The sequence below is a fragment of the Panthera leo genome, chromosome D4 (assembly GCF_018350215.1).
Source record: "Panthera leo isolate Ple1 chromosome D4, P.leo_Ple1_pat1.1, whole genome shotgun sequence".
Taxonomy (NCBI): Eukaryota; Metazoa; Chordata; class Mammalia; order Carnivora; family Felidae; genus Panthera; species Panthera leo.
In genome coordinates, this window is record NC_056691.1 from 69,450,104 (window position 1) to 69,462,354 (window position 12,251).

At 44.1% G+C, this 12,251-nt stretch overlaps 1 long non-coding RNA gene and 1 pseudogene across 1 annotated transcript; both read left to right on the plus strand.

The window, feature by feature from the left end:
- Window positions 1-333, plus strand: LOC122204583 (annotated as a pseudogene).
- A 2,798-nt stretch (window positions 334-3,131) lies between these two features.
- On the plus strand, window positions 3,132-11,830 carry LOC122205436. Its single transcript, XR_006196050.1, has 3 exons — window positions 3,132-3,310; window positions 4,798-4,929; window positions 11,311-11,830. It is a non-coding gene; the product is annotated as an uncharacterized LOC122205436 (long non-coding RNA).
- Window positions 11,831-12,251: the final 421 nt, after the last annotated feature.

Here is a 12,251-nt window from a genome sequence, read left to right on the forward strand (position 1 = left end):
ATGGTAAACATTCCTAAAACCCACCAGACTTTCTCTAAGAAGTGTGGCAAACGCCAACAAAATAACACAGTACAAGAAAGGCAAGGATTGTCATGTGTCCAGGGGAAGCAGTGCTAGGACAGGAGGCAAAGTGACTGTGGCAAGCAGAGTAAGCCAATTTTCCACAAAAAGGTTAACACGACAAAGAAGATTATACTGAGGCTAGAATGCATTGAGCCCAGCTATGGATCTAAAAGAAAGCTGCCTATTAGGAACTGCAGGCATTTTGAACTAGGAAGAGATAACAAGAGAAAAGGCTAAATGATCGTTATTATAAAGACAATACAATCTTGAGGTTATGTTCACTTAAAAAAAATTATATTAAGGGAAAAATGGTCTCAAATTAGTGATCTAATAAGTATTACCTGAAGAAATAGGAAAAGGAAAGAGAAGGAAGCAAACAGAAGGAAGAACATAATTAAAATATGAGCAGAAATCTATCAAATAAAAAACAAAAATAAGAAAATCAAAGAAACCAAAAGCTATTTCTCTGCAAAGAAAATGACAATAAACCTCTAGTCAGCCTGATCACAAAAGACACAATTACCAATATCAAAAATGAAATAAGGAACATCACCAGATCTACTAACATTAAAAGAAAAATAAGAAAATATTATGAACTATGACAATAAATTCAACAACTTATATGAAATAGGCAAATTCCTTAAAAAAAAATAATAAAGCCTATGACCTACTGTAGTAGACAGTGAGAATTCTAGTATTTATCTGCCTAAGGCACTCCAAGTAGAAAAATCATAATGAGTAAAGATGTGGAAACACTGAAAAAAACAGGCGTTTATTACCGGAGTAAAAAAATGCAGAGTAGAGAGTGACAAAAGAAGCTAAAAAAGTAGAGATCAGCAAATAGAGGATAAGTTAGAAACAGAGATTAGCTAAGAGGCTACTGCATAGTTTGGTGACAGATGATGAAGGTCTGAACTACCAGGGGGGGAGTAAGAACTGAAAGGAGATTAAAATCTGAGAAATATTTAGCAGATAGTTGCTAAATATTGGTGACTAAACGTGGGAAGAATGAAGGAGGTGGAGCATAGAAAGCCTCACCTGTTTCTGGTGTGGTGACCAGGTGCTACCAATTGATACTGGGACTAGGATAGCAAGGGCGGTGATGGCAGAGGAAGATGATAAGCTAAATTTATGGATTTTAGGTTTGGAGCACCTGTGGGAAACCAAGGTGGGGAATGTTTAGCAAGCATCGGGATGTATAAATTTGAAGCAAAAGGGAAAAGTCAGCATTGAAATAACTTACTTGATGGGTAGATATCTCACCTAAGGAGACCATAAGAAAAGAAGAGAAATGGCTCAAGGGTAGAATCCTGGATTAGAAAATCATCTGAAATTCACAGGGCGCCTGGGTGGCTCAGTTGGTTGAGCAACCGACTCGGGCTCAGGTCATGATCTCACCGTTCATCAGTCTGATCCCCACATCCGGCTCTGTGCTGACAGCTCAGAGCCTGGAGCCTGCTTCAGATTCTGTGTCTCCCTCTCTCTCTGCCCCTCCCCAGCTTGTGCTCTCTCCCTCTCAAATATACATAAACATTAAAAAATAATAATAATAAAGAAAAGAAAAGAAAAAAGAAAGAAAAAATCATAACTTCTGGAAAAGCTTTGTGATTTTTTGGAATAACAGTTCAGAACCAAGTGCAATTATGCACAAAATGTATAATATCAAAAACTTAGAACAAACCTGAATATCAAAGAAAAAATAGGCTGAGCTAATATGGAACATATTTAAAATGATGTTTACGAACAGTACATAACAATGCCGAAATTGCTTACGATAAAACGTTAAATGTTTTCCCACCTTTCACAAATAATATACGTATGTATATTATTTAAACACTGAAAATAGGCATAGCAAAGTCTGGAAAGAAATGCAACACGTGTTAGCATTAAATGTTTGGGGTCGAGCCTATGAGCACGACTATTACGGGGTAATCCGTATCTTGTAAACTTGCTAGATAACACTCATGCAAGAAAACCTGTCCAAAAGAAGAAACGCAGCGTTTGCTCCCATCTCTGGCGACGACCATCACACCCGGAGACCCCGACGCTGAGAGCCCCCCCACCAAAGCAAGGCTGGAGTAGAAGCCTACCTGAGTCGTGGAAGCAACTCCACGCGCTGTGCTGGAGGCCTGCGCCGCGCGGTAGGACCTGGGACTCCGGAGTCTGCACGGGCTTCCGTCTCTGCCACTCAGGGGTGACCTCGTGCCTCCACCGTCAGGTTGCGCTGAGGGCCTTCCCCTCGGCGCTCTCGCGAGCCATCGCCCGGCCTTGCTAGAGGCGCCCGGGCCTTCCTGGCAGCTTTCCAGAAAACAGTTTCCAGCGCTGGCCGGGCACCCTCGGTGGATACTGGTCGTGGGGGAGCGTGAGACGCTGGCCTCGCCAAGCCCCCGCGGCAGCTGCAGCACCAGCTGTGGGCCAGCCGGAACCCGACGTTGAACAAGGTAGCTGTGGGCCAGCCGGAACCCGGCGTTGAACAAGGCTCTGCGGCTCCTTCCACTTCTTCCACCCCTGCGGCGGCCTCACTAGGCGGGTGTGCATAGCGCTCCAGCCCCTGGGACCATGACACTGGAACCTGGGCCCAGGGACCTGCCGGGCAGCCAGGGCAGTGCGGCCTCAACAGGCAGCAGTCAGTGAGGCTGATGGAGGTGACCTGCGCCGAGCTCCCGCAGAGAGGGCGGCAGGCGCTCAGGGCCTCTTGAGGCCTCTCCGGGCCTTCGTAGGCCGACCCGGGCCCGTGCGGCCCCAATGTAATGCCCTGCGGGCTGAGGTGAGGGACTGCTGGTGAAGCCCCGCAGGCAGAGCGGGAAGGCCCCATCCTAACCCGGTCCGTGAGGGGGAAGCCCCAGCTTTTCCTTCCCGACTCAACATCCTGAAGGGAAGCCAGGCTGACCACCCCCTGAAAGCGTGAAGAGAGCCCCAAGCGGGCCCCGCCCCAGACTTCGGCCCCGCCCCTGACGTGGCCCCGCCCTGGCGTGGCCCCGCCCCGGGATGCAGCCCCGCCCCCAGAGGCTTCCTCCAATCTCCGTCGTCAATTCCCTCACGGTTATTGACCGTTACCTGGGTGTGACACACAGGCCAGCAGTGAGGGAGAGAGAGAAGGCCCCCCAGGGAAGCTCAGAGAAGAGGGAAGGTCGCCCAGAGTTGCAACATAGTGCAACAAGAGTTGTGATGATGAAAGTGAAGACACCCATCCTTCTTTGGGAGGGTCAAGGAAGGCCTCCCGGAAGGACCCCTCCTTCACACAGCAGTAAGGAAGAAGGAAGTGAGGGTGGGATGCAACCCTTTAGAAGATCTGATGACGAAAGGCTCCCATGGGAAGGCTTGCGGTACCTTTCAGGAGCAGGCCACACAGCAAAATGTGTTGAGGAGGTGTTGAGGAGGAGGCTTGAGGAAAATGAAGGAGGTCTGATAGAGTTTTGAGCAGTTTGAGGGGAAGGAGACTCAAGAACCAATGATGTAAACTCGACAAGGGCAGGGAGTTTTGTCTTTCTCACTGATGTGTCCCAAATGCTTGTAACAATGACTGTGATACTTTACCCAGACCCCTCTGGTTTCAATTTGGATATGGACAACGCACAGGTGATGGAGTTTTGGGAAGCAACCTACTTGCCCTTAGCCTGTGTCCCAGGACAAAGCCGCTGAAACAGCATCTCGTCCTTTGTTCCCAAGTGATGTTTTGTACTTTATTCCAGCTGGGGCAAAAACTATGGGTCTTGTTCATTAGGGTGTCACCTAAGTCCCTGGGCTGGGAGGGTGACTGCTTGGATTGGTATGTCCCCAAGTCCTACCTCCTTTCTTTGATGCATGTATGTTTTGGATATCCTAAGGGCCCTCTCATCCTTTGGGGCTACATTCTTTTTCTGGCTTTTCCTTGGGGCCTGAAGCTTATGGACACAGGGCTTCTGCTGACCCAGGCTGCTCCAGAGCTGGGGATGCTTTGACCTTGACTATCTCCCTCAACTGTTTAATCCTTGAAAGAATTCCAATTCATTCCTAAATTTATCTCCATTATCATATTCCTAAAGTGGAAACTCAACTTAGAGAAGGTACCCTCCTTCTTTGGTAAGTTCTTCCTCTCTAGAACTTTCCTCCAAGGGTGGGGGGAAAGGTCTGGGGATTGGTTATCTGCATTTGGGCTGCAGGAGGAGGGCATTAGAGACTAAGTAAGAGAAAGTGGTGAGGGACAACGGTCAAAGGACAGGAGAGTAGCCAACTTGCTGTGCAGAGTAAGGACCTCAGAAGAACTAGCTACGTTTCTGCTGCAGGGTCTCTGAAGGTTTGGGGATTTGTAAGTTCCTACAGATTATGCAATTTCTCTAGTTCACCTTCACATATCCAGAAGAGTCAGAGGGCTATGGAACAGCAAGTGACACTAAGGGAATCACAGAACAATGGAGTTGGTAATGTGTCCTCTGTTGTTTTAGAAATGATCCCCTCCTTAAGAAAGGGGCGCCTGGGTGGCTCAGCCGGTTAAGCATCTGACTTCGGCTCTGGTCATGATCTCACAGCTCGTGGGTTCGAGCCCTGCGTTGGGCTCTGTGCTGACAGCTTAGAGCCTGGAGCCTACTTTGGATTCTGTGTCTCCCTCTCTCTCTGGCCCTCCCCTGCTCATGCTCTGTCTCTCTGTCTCAAAAATAAATAAATATTAAAAAAAAAAGTTTTTAAAGAAATGATCCCCTCCTCTTTGTCCTCCCAAATCTGGAAATCTGTACTCTTTGTGACTTGTACCTCCAGGAGCTTCTGGACAGTAGAGCTGAGGAAAGCATGTCTACCTGCATCTACATATCTGGTTACAGGATCTACCCAGAGATAGAACCTGATGGACAAAGAGAAAAAAACTCCTGCTGGAAATCACAGTATGAGAAGGTAGGGAGAAACAAGTCCTCAGCAGACACCTGCCACCAGAAGGTGGAAATGAGCAAGTGTTTCGAGCAATCAATGCTTGAGGTTGTTGCAACAGAAGAGGCCAGACAGAAGGGGGTTTTCTGAAGATGAGCTCTCTGGGACAGTGCTCAGTAAGACTGAAATCAAGCCAAAAACCAACACTGTCAGAGTCCAGCAATGGTGGGGTAGAGACAGTTGGTGGAGGGGGCTGACAGGCAAATGAATCAGTGGGATTCATGGAGTGAATGGAATGAGGTATTGGTGAGAAATGGGAAGCTGAGGTCCTTACAAAGAGGGTAGCATCATACGAAGAGGTGGGATCTGGTTGCATAAGAGGGTCTAGTAGTTCTGTGTGTTCCAGAGGAGAGGAGAAAGGGTAAATGAGGGGAGTAGAAGACGGTCTGTTACGATTGTAGCTCCAGAGGCAAAAAGGGATCTGGTGCCCAGTGATGAGACTGAATAAGGGAGCCTGGGGTCAAATGGAAGCAGAGGGATCTTGGGGGAAAAAATGAGGAAACTGGTTTGTGGGGATGAAGGAAGGATAGTGAAAGATGAGGTGAGACTAAGGCAAGGAGGATTCCCAGGCAGAGGAGATAAAGCCATCATTGGAGTGGTAAAAGAGAGGATTGAGAATTTGGGAGAGCCTCTGGCGGCAGTAATAGGGGGAAAGCAGGGATGAGGGAGTGGGGCCCACTGTGAAGGGCAGAGCACAGAGAGAAGGAAACAGGCTCTGTGGGAGCAGAGTCAGACACGAGCTAGGGAGGTGCAAGGGTTGACAGGATTCTGTAGGGTCCTGGGAAGGGAGGCTGATAAATAGGTCAGAAGCGAATGGGCTCAGAGGCACCTGGGTGGCTCAGTTGGTTAGGTGTCTCACTTTGGATCAGGTCATGATCTCACAGCTCTGTGAGTTCGAGCCCCACATCAGGCTCTGTGCCACCAGCTCCGAGCCTGGAGCCTGCTTTGGATTCTGTGTCTCCCTCTCTCTCTGCCCCTCCCCTGCTCACATGCTGTCTCTCTGTCTCTCAAAAATAAAACATTAAAAAAAAAATGTTTAAAAAAAAACAGTGAATGGGCTCAGCCTGAAGGGCTGGTAATGGGTTTTCTGGAAGGTCTGGTAAAAGAGTGGAGGCCAGAGTTAAAGACAACTCAGGAAGAGGAGCCGAAGGAACAAAGGGGACACTGACAGAGCAGCATCTTTCACAGGCCTGCTAAAAACAGAAGGTCACCCTCCACACGGATGCCTTCCCAACCCTCCCTGCCCAGGTCTTGACCCAGCAGTTACTGACACAGAATAGGAACAAGAGGGTCTGGAGAGGGTAAGGGCCCCTAAGGCATACTGCCCCTGCCCATTAGAACATCCTATACCCATGATACATGTACTTCCCTCACTTTGCTTTTATGAAAGACCTACATTACTACCTGTTTTCAGTACCCGAAAGAATTCCAAAGAGAATTTTTGCTTTTACCATCAAAAGGTGAAGAGTGAAAATAGCATTCAGCGTTTGTGTTGCAGTTATAGAGGCAGGCCTCACCCCAAGCAGTAGCAGTGGCAGTGAGAGCGACCCCACCAAGGTCCTTCCCCAGGAACTACACTCAGCATCTCAGCCTCCAGCCACCAGAGCTCTGAACTATGTCTGTGAGCATCTGTGCTCTATCTCAATTTATTCTGTGCCTCCCTTAGCAAGATGTGCCCTAAGGTATCAGAAAAGCCTAAGAAGTTTTTTTTTTTTGGGGGGGGGGGGGAAGGTGGGAACATTCAAAATAATTTCTAGAAATGGTAATGTTTGCTTTATGCTATTTTTTTCTTCTTTGGCTTATGAAAGTTTTCATAGGAACACACTAGTTTTGGATAGTGGAGAAAGCTGTACACCTTTTATAAACCTCATCCCAAGACTTGCTTTCTCATTCTGTTCCCCGTGGGTTCCTCCTTCAGGAACAACCGCAGGCATCACTGGGGCCCCAAAATTGCACAGCCCATCTTAAGAAGTGGGGAAACAGTGGGGCGCCTGGGTGGCGCAGTCGGTTAAGCGTCCGACTTCAGCCAGGTCACGATCTCGCGGTCCGTGAGTTCGAGCCCCGCGTCAGGCTCTGGGCTGATGGCTCGGAGCCTGGAGCCTGTTTCCGATTCTGTGTCTCCCTCTCTCTCTGCCCCTCCCCCGTTCATGCTCTGTCTCTCTCTGTCCCAAAAATAAATAAAAAACGTTGAAAAAAAAAAATTTTTAAAGAAGTGGGGAAACAGAAAAGAAGGGAAGAGATTAATCACTTCCAGAAAAAGTCCCATGCCACCACAGCTTCCTTCTGGCAAGTTCTACAGGCTGGTAAAACAAGAGACTGAGTTACATGTTGAGAAAGTGAAAATTAGTTTGGCCTGAGACACTGAAAACCCACCATGTCATTCATCAAGCTGGGAAAACAGACACAGAACACAGATAAAACCAGCTGCAAAATTAGCAGAAAATTCTATTTCTCCCAAGGAAACACTGCAGCTGTAAAGTGTCCTAATGACACTCAGTAGCATGACTATTACTTTGTTACTAAGAAATCTTGCTTTCTAAAATCATAGTTTATCAGAAACTTCATTTTTGAAATAATTTCAGTAAGAACAAAACATCCTACTGTTGCCTACAGGATCTAACTCACTTTGACACAGAGCAACTGCCTTGATATCCAACCCAGGTACAGATTCAAGATAGGGGTTCAGGGGTATAACATTCTACATCTATCTTAATTTGTAGTTTCTAAGAAAAGGAGACCTTGTGTCCCATTTCACCATCCAGACCTGATGTTATCCCTTTTACATACAGCCCTCCTTCGCTTTAACTTATCAAAATACTGTTTCATATCAATTTCAGGGGCGCTGGCGGTTAAGCGTCTGACTTCAACTCAGGTCATGATCTCACAATTCGTGAGTTTGGGCCCCGCATCAGGTTCTGTTCTGACAGCTCAGAGCCTGGAACCTGCTTTGGATTCTGTGTCTTCTTCTCTCTCTGCCCCTTTCCACTCATTTTCTCTCTCTCTCTCTCTCTCTCACTCTCAAAAATAAATAAATGTTTAAAAAAAATAAATTTCACCTAAATGCCATCCCTCCTTAAAACTGCATCATAATTTTTCCCTTTCTTGGTGGCACATGCCATGGTTCCTATGTCACCTCCCTCGTTGCAACAAGCCAATAAACCTGACTTTGTCAACTATAAGTTTGTTCCTGGTGTCCTGATTAGGACACCTGAAGGTTCTCTTGATACTTGGTCAATACCCTCCCTACTAAGCTTTGGCCTCCTTAACTCAGTACTAATGTGCATATCTGAGACTCCTTGAATCTCAAGACATTGAAGGTCTCTTTGTCTCTGATTGTGTGATTTTACACTGAATTTAGATTCCGATATCAAAGGACCAAAGATACAACCAGTTTAATATTTGTCTGCTAGAATTTTTGGTTTCTGGTCAGACCTGAGTGTCCCCTGGTGAAGTTTGACTTTTAACACCATCTTCTCTGCCTTATGTTTGTCCACCAGCTTCTGTTTGTCTATGAGAACTTTCTCCAGTCTTCTCTGGGTATGAGAAATTGGCTTTGAAAGATCTCTCCACACAGAGCCAGGTGGCTGCTGATTTCCCAGGTCAGCAAGTAGAAGCAGCCTAACCTTAGGGCTGAGGACTTAAAACACAAGTGATATTTTACCTCTGAACAACAGTCAAAAAATCTCTCATGGGCTTGTCTGCTAATAAGTCTGTGCTAGCACCTGGCATAACTTCACCGAGGATAAATTAGAATTATAGTGGCCACTAGGGGAACTTTGACATGAACAGGAATGTTCATTTGAGAAATGCCTAAGGCAAAAAGGGAACAGAAACTCTCAGGAGATTGTATAACTGGTCTAAAAGAGAGAGATCACTGTGATTAATGTAGATTTCCCCTCTGTTTCCATTCTGTAGGGATTAATAAACACTGGCTTTTAATTGTATGGCTTGATAAAATTGTCAAGGGCTTGAGTTACTGTTTAAACCTATAATGACTTTCTCTTTTGGGTCTATGTATATATGAAACAGGTTTTCCTGCATCTAAACTTTCTCCCTTCTCCTTACAGAGAAAAGATAACCTTTTTTTAAAATATTTATTTATTTTTTGAGAGAGAGACAGAGCGTGAGTGGGGGAGGAGGAGAGAGAGAGGGAGACACAGAATCCAAAGCAGGCTCCAGGCTCTGTGCAGTCAGCACAGAGCCCGACGCAGGGCTCAAACCCATGAACCGTGAGATCATGACCTCAGCCGAAGTCAAACACTTAACAGACTGAGCCACCCAGGCGCCCCGAAAAGATAACCTTTTACATTGATAATTTCATATTTGTCTAAAGCTACCTCTTACTTTTTTTTAAAGTTTATTTATTTATCAGAGAGAGAGAGAGAGAGAGGAAGCAGGGGAGGGGCAGAGAGAGAGAAGAGAGAAAAAATCCCAAGCAGGCTCCACACTGCCATCAGGGAGCCCAATGCAGGGCTCTAACTCACTAACCACAAGATCATGACCTGAGCAGAAGTCAAACATTTAACCAACCGAGCCACCCAGGCACCCCACTCACTTTGTTGTTGGTCTGTCCCTCTGTTTTTCCCCAACTTGGGAATTTTTAAAGATCAATTGCTCAGACAAAAAAAAATCATGGTCATTATTTTGCATACTATATAGTCAAAAATGTCAAAGAATAAAGAAAATAAAAATGTCAGTAAACTATTTTGCATTATAAAATGTAGACAAATGTAAATAGTAGCCTTCATACTATAGCTATGAGAGATCTTAGCTTCAATATAAGAGCTTTTAAATTTTTGTTTAAGTTTATTTATTTTTGACAGAGACAGAGTGTGAGCATGAGCTGGGGAGGGGCAGAGAGAGAGGGAGACACAGAATCCGAAACAGGCTTCAGGATCCGAGCTGTCAGCACAGAGCCTGATGCAGGGCTCGAACTCACAAACTGTGAGATCATGACCTGGACCAAAGTCAGATGCTCAACCGACTGAGCCACCCAGGTGCCCCTAATATAAGAGCTTCTAATTATGACTTTAAGATTACTCAAATTTTGTTTCATGAATACAAAGTTTATAAAGTGTATTTTTTAAAGTATCCTGTAATTGTCTCATAAATAAATTTTGGATAAATTAGAATGAGTTAATCATATTGATTAGAGACAATATATGCCTATATTGCCTTGTGGGTTTTTTTTTTTAATGTTTATTTATTTTGAGAGAGAGATAAAGCATGAGCAGGGAAGGGACAGAGAGAGAGGGAGAGTGAGAATCCCAATCAGGCTCCATGCTCAGCATGGATCCCAACTCACAGCTTGATCTCACAACTCTGAGATCATGACCTCAGCCAAAATCAAGAGTGGCATGCTTAACTGACTGAGCCACCCAGGCGCCCTTGCCTTGGTTTTATTATATAAAGTTATTGCCCTGGTTTTATTATATAAGATTAATGCTAAGACAGTATTCTAGTTTATATAAAACTAAGATTAAAACTTCAAGATTTAAACCTTCTAAATTTTGTATGTTGGTTTTATGGGACAAGAAAAGAATCACGGTTGAAGCAAACTTTTCAAGATTACAAAATATAAAATTGTGTTTAAGTAAAATCATAGGACAGATGTCTTTTAAAGGGTTCTGATCTTATAAAATTCGTACAATACTATGAATCATAAGGATTTAATGTTTTAACTAAAATTATAATTTCCATATACTTAATTAAAATGTTAAGACTTTAGAAAATGTTGAATTACTTGATATATAATATTTGGATACCTGAACAGTTTCTAAGCTTTGAAATATATGTGTAATATATATAATAGTTTTAATTTATCCTTATTCACATACATTATATAAGGACTATAGATTAATAGAATGTATAAATGTTTAAAGATTTTATTTTTTTTAAAGTAATCTTTACAACCAACATGGGGCTCAAACTCACAACCCTGAGACCAAGAATCACACACTCTACTGACTGAGCCAGCCAGGTGCCCCTTAGATAAATTATATTTTAAGATTAAAGTTAACTTTATTATACATACATATTTATGTATGTCTACATATACATACAGAGGTACATTAATAAACTTTAATTCTATAAATGACAAAACGATAATTTCAAGGATATATTCAATGTTAATTGATTTATTCACAGAAAAGGCTTCTAAATCTCTTACTGCAAATTATAACATAGACAATACACAAAAAGAATAAAATTCGTGTTTTCTTTCCATAAAATGACCTCAGTTATTTTGTGCCTAGATAAGAGTTTTCTTTTGAATCACCAAAATATTCTATTAACTCTCTGTCCTAGCATTCTTTTGAGTAATAACACAAATTTCCTTACTTTTTTAAGTTACTACGTCAGATCTCAAAGAAAGAATGCAGTCAAACCTCCGTGAGAAGGACCTTACTAGGTACTGTTAACAACTAACACAACAGGGAACCCATGCCTCCCAAGTCAAAAGGCATAAGCCGCACGAAATCCCTGGGAGGCTGTCCTGAGACCTCACACAGAGAAATCTGAGGAATCATTCCAGAACAGATAACAGCAGGAAGTTGCACCTCCCACCCAAGACCATTGGGACCGCACTGGTAACCACAGGAAGTGCCACCTTCCCTCAAGATCCACCAGACAAGACCACCAGAGCCACCCGCTGCGGTGCTTTAACCTGCACGTGCTTTTGCTCTTTTCCTTTGTTCTTTCCTCTCTGCAAAGTTAAGGTTTCAGTTGTTAACACTTCTTGTCTGTTAACCAGGATACCTCCAAGGTCTTTATCTTTAACACTCTTTGTTTGTTTGTTTGTTTGTTTACCTTAGTCACTCCTCGCTAAGAGTCCAGTGCCCGGCTACAACATGCAATTAATTACACTGTCTGTTGGGTTTGTACTTACTTTCCTTCGGTGCCATCCGACTTCCTTTGCTAGAAGTATCATGGAATTAATCAAATGATTTCCTAGGTGATAAGACTCAACCAAGAAGGGATCTAGGGATGGACAATATTGTTAACAGGTCAAACAACTAGAATTCTAAAATTCCCTGTCATGTCATACATAGAAAGCAAGTATGGGTTCCTAAACAAAACAATGCTCAGAAAATTAGCATTGTGAAAATTAGCTGTTCCACGCAAATTTTCACAAAAAGAAAGCCAGTGGTGGTGGTAAAATAAGTGACAAGTAGGAGTTTCGAGAAAATAGGACACAAGGAGGGGGAAAAGATGGTAAGAGTTCACTGAGGGGAGATAGGCTCCAAAAAGGTACTCGGGCAAAGAGGCAACAGAGGGAAATATTCCTCTGG